The following is a 9244-nucleotide window of genomic DNA, read 5'->3' as shown; positions in this document are numbered from 1 at the left end:
TGACACTTTTCAGAATTATAATGAACTACACATGATTACAATGATATACTATAAAAGTGATTGGTTCCATACCAAGAACTTGAAACCTATTCTGTGAGAGTTGCTTCTCGATTTTTGAAATCGAGATTCAAACCATAATGGTTAAGACAGTAATGGATTTCCTAGCCTTCTTAGGCTTGAAAGTCTTCTCCAACATATCTATCTTTATTTTATGAGAAAGTAAAACAAAAAACAAAAGAACCAGTTCCGCTCGAGAATATAAAATTGGAAATCGAATTGGTCAAGGTCGGTTTTGTATTTTTTTTACCAAAGAACCTACCCAGTCCCTGTGTGAACCAACCCCGAACCGATTGGATAAGGTCTGTTCTATTTGGTTCGGTTCGCTTCTTTGGTTGAATTAGCCCAGTTGCTCTACCCTAGTTTATGATCAAGGGATTGGCTACTCAAGGAATTATATCAAGAATCGGGCTTGGTTTAATGCTTAATAATAAGAATTTTATGCGAGGATTTCATGCACAGCATGGTATCCATTTCCACACTAGCTAGTGCAACATAATCTTGTGTTTCAGACATCAATTTAAATTTTGACTCGCATCTTACTTGGTTCATGTGATCAATAGGCTATTTTCTAAGTGTAAGTTGGCAATTCTATCCCTAACATCATTAATAGTGCATAACAATTACTCCCCGTCTAGAAGATATCCACTTTTCAGTTTGTCAAAATTACACTGGAGGTCACTCAATTCACTTAATTTCCCTAATAGCCCAACTGTAATTTTGCTTTCAATAAGGTTTCCCTGGTCATAGCCCCCACCAACAACTCATTACAAATTTGACAACTCATGAAGCATATTTTACTATTAATCTATCGTGATCGCTTAGGGTGCTTTCGGTAACATTTCTATTTTTGAAAATAATTTATTTTCAGAAATAGTTTTTCTATTTTTATTCCCTGAACGAGTTTCTAAGCAGAAGAATGCATTTAGTAATTGTACGAAATTTCACATAAAAGCATTTGGTATGATCCTAAAAAAATTTGTGATGTGGAATTTTTTTTAGTTTATTAATAATTTTCTGAGATTTTTCTAGTATTTTTGATTTTTTGATTTTTTTTTCTTTTCTTTTTTTCGTTCCTTCTTCTTCCTCCTCTAGCCGATCATTGGGCCTCGACGATGGCCGGCAACCAGGCAGAGACGAGGACCTCCATGGCCAAAAAAAGAAATGACCTTGTTCCAACAATTTTCCCAGAAACAAAGAAATAGATTTTTGTTACTTCTTGTTTATGTTCCAAATCTATTCCCTCGCTACTTTTCTATTCCGAGGTATAAAATAATTAACTAACGTTACCAAACGGATTTCTGTTATTTTTCTGTTCCGGGAAGCAAAAGAACAAAAGAATAAGAGAAATAGAGTGTTACCAAACAAGCCTTGAATACAATATTACTCATCAGAATGCAAGAAAAATTGAGTGATCTAAAGTAAAAATTATCCAAATTTAAGTGAAGGTTATTTGAAACCTGATCTGCGACGAATTTGTCATAGAGTCAAATACGTTAGCAAGAGTTTTTAGACGTCCAAGTATGACTAAACTAGCCCATGCAAGTCATCTACGCTTTAGGGGGGGTTGTTTGAGTAATCGATCATGCGGTCTGAATGTGGCGAATCCTCTCATCGAGTCGTAAGTTTTCCTCACTCAATCAGAGCGACGACCATATGGCGCTACGACGGCGGCGGTGCGATGCTAATGCCCGTCGCAGTCAAGAGAACGCTGCTATGAAATCTAAAACAGTCTGCAGACACAAGGCACAAGCCACGTACAATTTGAGATGCACTTCAGAACATCGTAATTGTACTAGCTACTTGTGTCTATCAGTTGAGAATAGCTAAACAAATGCAGAGTAAAATCTCTAGTAACCTGCAGGGCAGACACCCAGGAGACACAATTCTAGGCTCATATCCATGGTGAACTGATGCTAAACTCTAAACGACTCATCACTGTTTAAGTGAGGCTTGCGCAGTTATACTTGGTGCTTGGCAGAACGAGTGCTTCGCATTAACCACAAAATCCAAGCTGAAGTTCAGAAACCAATTTTAGTCGCAAAAGAGCGCTATAGAGTTAACAGTGAAGATACATGTACAAACTGATACCAGTTCGAAAACAGAAGTTCGACGTACTCCCGCTTTTATCAAATGCAAACAGGATCAAACTATAAATACATGAAGGACGCAAAAAAAAACAGTCAAAAGCTGTAATTTTCTTCGCGATCAGACTGCTTGAAGATGAGTTTAAGATCAGTAAGTGCAAGAGCCATTAAGCTAGTAGCATCTCTATCAGGTCTGAAACAGAAGGTTGCAAGTTCAATGGCCGAAAGTGCATCTTGCATTGCATCACAATGACCCGCCTTTTCTATTACAGTTCCCTTGTATCCCACTACCTTAAACAAGCCAACAAACACATTTTTGTTCCCCTCAAATAATCAAATGAGGCTGCTCCTTTGTTCATCTTCTTTGCCGTTGTTTTCTCTAATGGAGTTTATGATGACTAGATGTTTGTTATCTCAGATTGGTGACTGATGAGGTTTGCTCGGCATAAATCAGAACTGCATGACTCTGATGCCAACTTTTCACTTGCGCCGATTAACATTCTCCAATCTGAACATGTTTCACTCTGCAATTGGTCTAAGAAGCATACACGCGTTTATTTACTCGGCATCGCAGAACACCCGCCAGCTAATAAACAGAGCCATCAAGTAAGCCACCCATGTTAAAGATGCATGATGTTAAGGAGGAGGAGTCATCCCTTGCTCAACTATCAAGTTCGAAGTAACGCTTGATCGAATTAGGCTGCACGTCCAGGAAGTAAAACTGTAGAAGATTCTTCCAGTTCAGGTATGAAGACCGGGTTCTTCCTTTTAGCATATCAGCAATCAAACAACGAGGTATTCACTTCGCGAAGTAGATACCAATGAAAGCCCCACTTTAGTTAGTATCTACCAGCATTAGCATATACAAAACCTTAGCCAAACACAGAATGGACACTCTGTCATGTGGCCTTCGATGCTCAAATCTTTCTGTTCAAATAGTCAAATCTGAATCCGAGCTTTCTGCATTATCACAATCGACAAAGTCGAACACATTTCAGCAAATTCTTTCTTCTATATATCCCTTCGAAGTAGAACGAAAAAACGAAAAAACACTTGATCGTATTGAGGGACAGAGAAGTGACACTATACGAGGAAATATTGTAAACTTTTGTTCTATGTCGTGAAATATTAAAAATTGCATTATCTAAATATGTACAATGCCATCAAATTGCGTTAGAAAAAACATCGTATAGTTGTGCAAAACGTCATAAATTATCGAAAATTAAGATATTTAAACATATATGATGTTTTCTACTAGGTTACGATATATTCTATCTAATCTTTTCCGACATATATTACCTTTTCACTTTACTCTTTATCTAAATCATGGCACTTTGCCTTCTAAATCTGTTAAAAAGAGGACAAATGACATAATTGTGCAATTAGTGCAAATAGTTGACTATCACACAACTTTAGAATTCATAGTGCTGCAACTAAAGTTGAGCAAAGTCATTCCCAGTTTTACCTAAAAAGTGGGAAAAGTCCGCTGAGCTCGAACATGGACCTATCCGTGCTAGAAGATTTGCTTAATGACATGCACAGTAGGTCAACAACGTTAAACCCTTATTATTGGATTTGCAAGAATAAGCTGGTATCACTAGTAACTTCACCACTCATCCCTTTTTGACTATCTTGGCTTGAAGGTGGAATTTCGTTGAATTTAATCGAAAACTAACAAAGACGTGCATAATTGCCATAATGTCTTTTTGAGTTCCCGTAACATCGTCATAATTAAGGAGTTGATCACTGAAAAATACCTACCTATCTTAAAGTTAATCAGTAGACTAAATTAAGCTTACATCCGACAACGGCCCTTCATAAAGCTTCACTATCCTTTCGTTTACTTTTGCTAGTCACTTCAAGAAAGTAAATCGATGTATAATCACCATATCACGTGACCTACTAACTTGATGTTGTCGATCGATTGAGCCCATTTTCCATCTCAATGTCAGCGTGAAAGTCTTGTGATTCTGACGAGATCTCCCAGTCGATCAGCATCAAAGCAAGAGCTTGCCCCGGGGAGCCGAATTGGATCTTTTCTTTCTCGGGCGCAATAAAGAGAGAGAAGCTCAGCTGCCGGAATGGAGTGAATCCTATCCCATATTTATCGGTAAGAATAACAATGTCAAGAAGAAAAGTACTCCTGCTAATGAAATCTGGCTTGCCTCATAATATGCAGATTTGGAATGCGTTTTTTAAGCCTTCATACCGTAGTCAGACACAATACTTGATAAACCAAATCGATCGTATATGAATTTATTAATGGCTCGAGGATTGTTGGTTTCGAGATAAGCCTCGGGGCCGGCCCGAAGTTCCATTTTATTTATATTCTGTTGCCCACCTTTGGGGGCTGAAATGAAGAACATCGCTTTCGATAACTTTTGTGATGCTGATCGAAACCCAACCGCGCTTTCTCTTTTTTTATCCATCCGCATGATCTCACAAGCGATCGTGGTCTATCCAGTGCAATTATTCAGAAGAAAAGGAAGAGAAAGCAAAGAAAAAGGAGTTGAATAAAGGCATGATTCGGGCCGCATGAATCGAAGGTTGGTTCATCACTTTCCATTTATTCTACTTCGTGGGGCCTGCATCTATTGATTAGACCCGAGCTGACGAGTGATTCTGTCTAATTTCAAGTTATCCCAGAATATATGGAGCTCAGAAGCACAAAAATTAAGGACTAAAAGTGAAAGTTATGGGGATTAGAAAGCCCAAGCGGCAAAAATTACTTGTAATCTTCTTCATTTCTTAATTAACAAAATAGTTGGCTCACCTGTATCGATCTTCATTGGTGATCGTGGCTTAGTTTTGGACCTTACTTATTATAAATGGGGTTAATACCATTAAATATAAAATATAGTCCTTTTGCGATATTTACTTTAAACTAAAGGTGTATTTGTTACACTTAAAACTTAATGATATAGAAAAATGTTTAATTTGTGGTTTAGGAAAAGTGATTTCTTGCTGGAAGGGGAAATTGTTTTTCCCGATCTAGTTTACTGTTACAAAAAATCAGTTTGTCTCAAACCAATGCCTCTTATTCAAATCTACTATCTGTTAGTCCAATATCCTATTAAAATGCTAAGGTGTAAATAAAAAAAATGCTATAAGAAGTGCTAGGGAAAATTATCAAAAAAATCGTAGATTCACTTTTATCAATTTAGTCATAAACATTTTAATTTTGCTAATTGAATCCAAAATCTTTTCATGTTTTGCCAATTAAGTCCATCCGGCCAATTTTGGCTGGAAATCGCTGACATGGACACTAATCGTCCTACGTGGCACGGCCGGTGCTGATGTGGACAATTTTAAATAATATTTTAATATTTGTTCGATTTTTAAATATTTTTCTTTTCTTCTCTTCTCCTTCTTTTCGTTTTTTTTTTCCTTTTTCCCTTGTTCTCTTCTTTTATTGTCTTTTTCTTCTTTCTTCTTCCCTTTTCCCTCCTCCGGCCATTGCTGAGCCTGGCCAGCGGAGGTAGCCAAGCCGACATCAGGTGATGGCTGCCCTTACCGGCCTCGAGCAATGGATGCCTAGGCCTAGGTTGGCGAGGGCTGCCCTCACCCGAGATGGAGGAGCCACGGTTGAGGGACGAAGGCAGCAGATCACAAGCAAGGGCGCTAGATAGGGACCTCGGATTGGAGCCAAAGTGAATCACCAATTAATGGGCGTCGAAATGAAGGTGATCGCTGGTGCAGAGAGTGTAGGTGGAGCCATTCTCGCAGGAGTGTTTGAGCATTTCTGAAAAGTCTCCCTTTCCCTTGGCGACAGTGGCCCACGCTCACCCAGCGGCCCTCGCCCAGGTGAGGGTGGTCTAGCCTGAGGCTGGCGACCTCTACTAGCTAGGGCCGGTAAGAGGGAAAAAGGGAAAAAGAAAGAAGAAAAACAGAAGGAAAAGAAAAAAAAAATATTAGCATATCATTTAAAATAAGCCGGCCATATGATTTCCAATCCAAAAGTGTAATAGTTAAGCCGGCCATATGAATTCCAGCAAAAGCGTAATAAATTTCGGACTTTTTGTACAGTTTTCTCGAAGTGCCATGAACACACAAATTTAGAAGATTGTATTAACCCTTGGACTCCTTGGATTATTTTTATAAATATTAGACTCCTTGGGTTATTTGGATCTAGAGGTTTAACAGCGGACTCCTAATACTCGAATTCTTTGCATAGAAATGTTAAGAGGGAACTCATATCGAATTTGGCTTTGGTAATTATAATTCCAACTTCGATTTGAACTTCTCAGCACCATTCGAACTTATCGGGAACATATGCGATCTATAAATGTGCATTTATTTTTCCTCACTTTTTCATCCCTCATTGAAGAAACTAACTCCGATCCACAACCGAAGAATAAACCGACAAAGAATACAGACACATGCATAACATGATCGTGAAGTTAGATCCATAGTGATAGGATTAAAACAAAGGAACTTACAACACACAAGTCGCACATTTACCAGAAAATCCAAATTACAAATAGACCCTTATATTATAAGTTATTTATCTAACTCTTGGACCCTACACCCGAGCTCCGGTCATGCCGCCCCGCCACCGCCCTTATGCTCGATGCCTCCGCCGTAGGGAGTGTCTCGGTAGTCCGGCCCATATTGACTGCTGAAGTGATCCGCATGGAGCGCCAGGACGTACAAGAACTGCATGATCGTCACGATGATCACGAAAGCTTCCAACACTCTCAGCCTCCAGCTTCTGTACCCTCCCACATTTATCTCTTTCCATGCCAACCTAGACATGCCAACACGAAACCAAAAATTGGACATTCTATATATGATTCTCACATAAATTTATTCGCTCTTTATTGATCTTTTACCATCTACTAACTTCTAAATTGGACATTCTAACATGGTATCACAACATGTCACATGTCATTCCTAGTTCAACTTACACATAAAATGGTGGGCCAAATTACCCCAGGATTTATATACTCTGTATGTACATGTTGTGTACCTTTATCTATAAACTTTAACTTTTGTACTGGACTTTTCTAATAATCGTAATTTTAATAGCGATGCTTCAAAAGTCTGAAAATTAGTTTGCCTATTGATGTGGCTTGTCAAACCGTCAAATCTTATTCAAACTTAAATTTTCTTTTTAAGCCCATATAATCTGTTTTCCTTAGCCCCAACTTTATCTCAATCAATTTGTGTATCGGTCTTGTTCAGACTTATACCTTTCTTTTTGGACCCTAATCTATTTTCCTCAGCCGAATTATATCTCAGCTATCGGAGGAAAAGAAAAAAATGAAATTGAAACAAAAAGGTAATCTAGCGTTATATCTGGAGCCAAATAAGTTAAATCTCGTTTTTCTAAATAAAAAAGAATTGGAACTTAAATTAGGCTAAAGAATTTAGCCCAAGGCAAGAGCGGTGATGGCGAATGCCACCACCGAAGTAGTAGCAGCCGCAGCCAAACTGTCGCCCCGCCATGCCCTAACGTGGAGGGCGCCCGGCAACTTCGAGACTATCCCGACCACACCCGCCGAGAGCGCGAACACGAGGAAGAGCATGGTCGCACCATTTCCCCCGACACCTGCCCGTCGTCTCTCCAGGTTAAAATGGGGAAAAACAAGAAGAGACATTATAATCGAAGCTACTCATTTCCTGGACATGGAGGATCATTCATCCATTTCCGTGATTTAACCTGTGTACCATCTTTTCGTTACAAGAGATTATCTAGAAAATAGTCGTAGTTATCTCCATATAGAACTAAATCAAGTCAGAAAAATTAAGAGACGCCCTCATGTTAAAAGAATGATGCTTTCCCAAAGATTTTGTCATAATTCAAATTTTTTCCCTCTCTTTTCCCTTAGTCTTTAAAACTTTCCCGGAGCAGTTTCAGCTGTGAAAATGTGTGCTTTTAGCTTTACCTGGATGAGCGGATTGGCCGTTGATGTAGCGGTTGATGCACCAGCTGGCGAAGCCCACCACAATGCAGTACAGCACCAGGTTGAGGAACAGCAATGACCCCGCCATGTTCCTCGCCATTTCTCCTCTCCTTCCCCACTTACACCAAAACTTCACAAGAACTCGAAAAAGCTTGAAAACCCTCTCTCAACTGGCGGAAACGCATGAAGATCGCTTGATATCATCTGCACAGGTCCTATATAGAGGACGAAGAAGAGGATGCTTTGGCATGAGACACACCTAGGGGCTCTCTGCATGCAAAGGGCACTGAACAGGTGTCGCCCTTCTGGTCTCTGCAAGTGTTCTCTTCACTTGCAGGTGTCGGGGTTACTTGTCGAGCTTCTGTCGAATGTGGCTTTAGCTTTTATTCTTGTTTTGCTTTCTTTCCCGACGAAGTACGTGTAGTTTATGAAAGGACAGTGCGCTTATCTTGAGAACGTGAACCCGGCTCGTACCGACCGTATTATACGGTATCTATTCTCCATTCGTGTAATAATTTCTCTTAAGAATGATTTGGCCCGACATAACATATGAAGAGGGGCCGACAGGATCGGCGGTTTGTGTTTGCAAAACCGAACCAAGTTTGTGTTTTAGGTCCATTTGTTTGAAAGAAAATTGTTTTCCGAAAAAATTAATTGATTTACAAAAAACGTTCTTCACTAATTGAAAATAACAAATTTAGATATGAGGAAAACGACTTCTTTAAGTATGAAGAAAATCACTTTTTTTACCACTAAATATGATTTTCATAGAAAATATTTTCTTTTATCACAAAATTTTTGATGAAACAAGCGCAGTCTCTTAGATAACTAAGTTTTGATTTTGAGGACCTTGACTGATAGGGAAAATTCATAGAACAAACGCCCCGGGTAGAGCCCCCGATATGCATTTACATTGAAGGGATAAAGAACTTGTGGTACCGGTATAATGTTCGGTATGAATGTACAAAAAAATTAAAAACAAACATACTTAGCTTAGAGGAAATTGACGTTGGCAGGAGTAATTCACTAATTAGTAAACAAAAGAGAAAATAATTATTACCCAGTAGAGGAGGAGGTACCTTTTGTGACAAATACATCACGTGATAGTGACACATGGCATAATCAACCAATCAAAAATGAGATTCATACACGTATGTTGATAAATACGATGAGATTCATAACACATAGACAATG

General features: G+C 38.9%; 1 pseudogene; it reads right to left on the bottom strand.

The window, feature by feature from the left end:
- Positions 1 to 6683: 6683 nt before the first annotated feature.
- On the bottom strand, positions 6684 to 8150 carry LOC115694111 (membrane protein PM19L-like; annotated as a pseudogene).
- Positions 8151 to 9244: the final 1094 nt, after the last annotated feature.

This window comes from Syzygium oleosum, unplaced genomic scaffold (genome assembly GCF_021117445.2).
Source record: "Syzygium oleosum isolate NSW1041296 unplaced genomic scaffold, Sole_v2.1 Sole_v2.01, whole genome shotgun sequence".
Taxonomy (NCBI): Eukaryota; Viridiplantae; Streptophyta; class Magnoliopsida; order Myrtales; family Myrtaceae; genus Syzygium; species Syzygium oleosum.
Note: the sequence above shows the minus strand (reverse complement) of the source record. Positions and strands in the feature narration are given on the sequence as shown.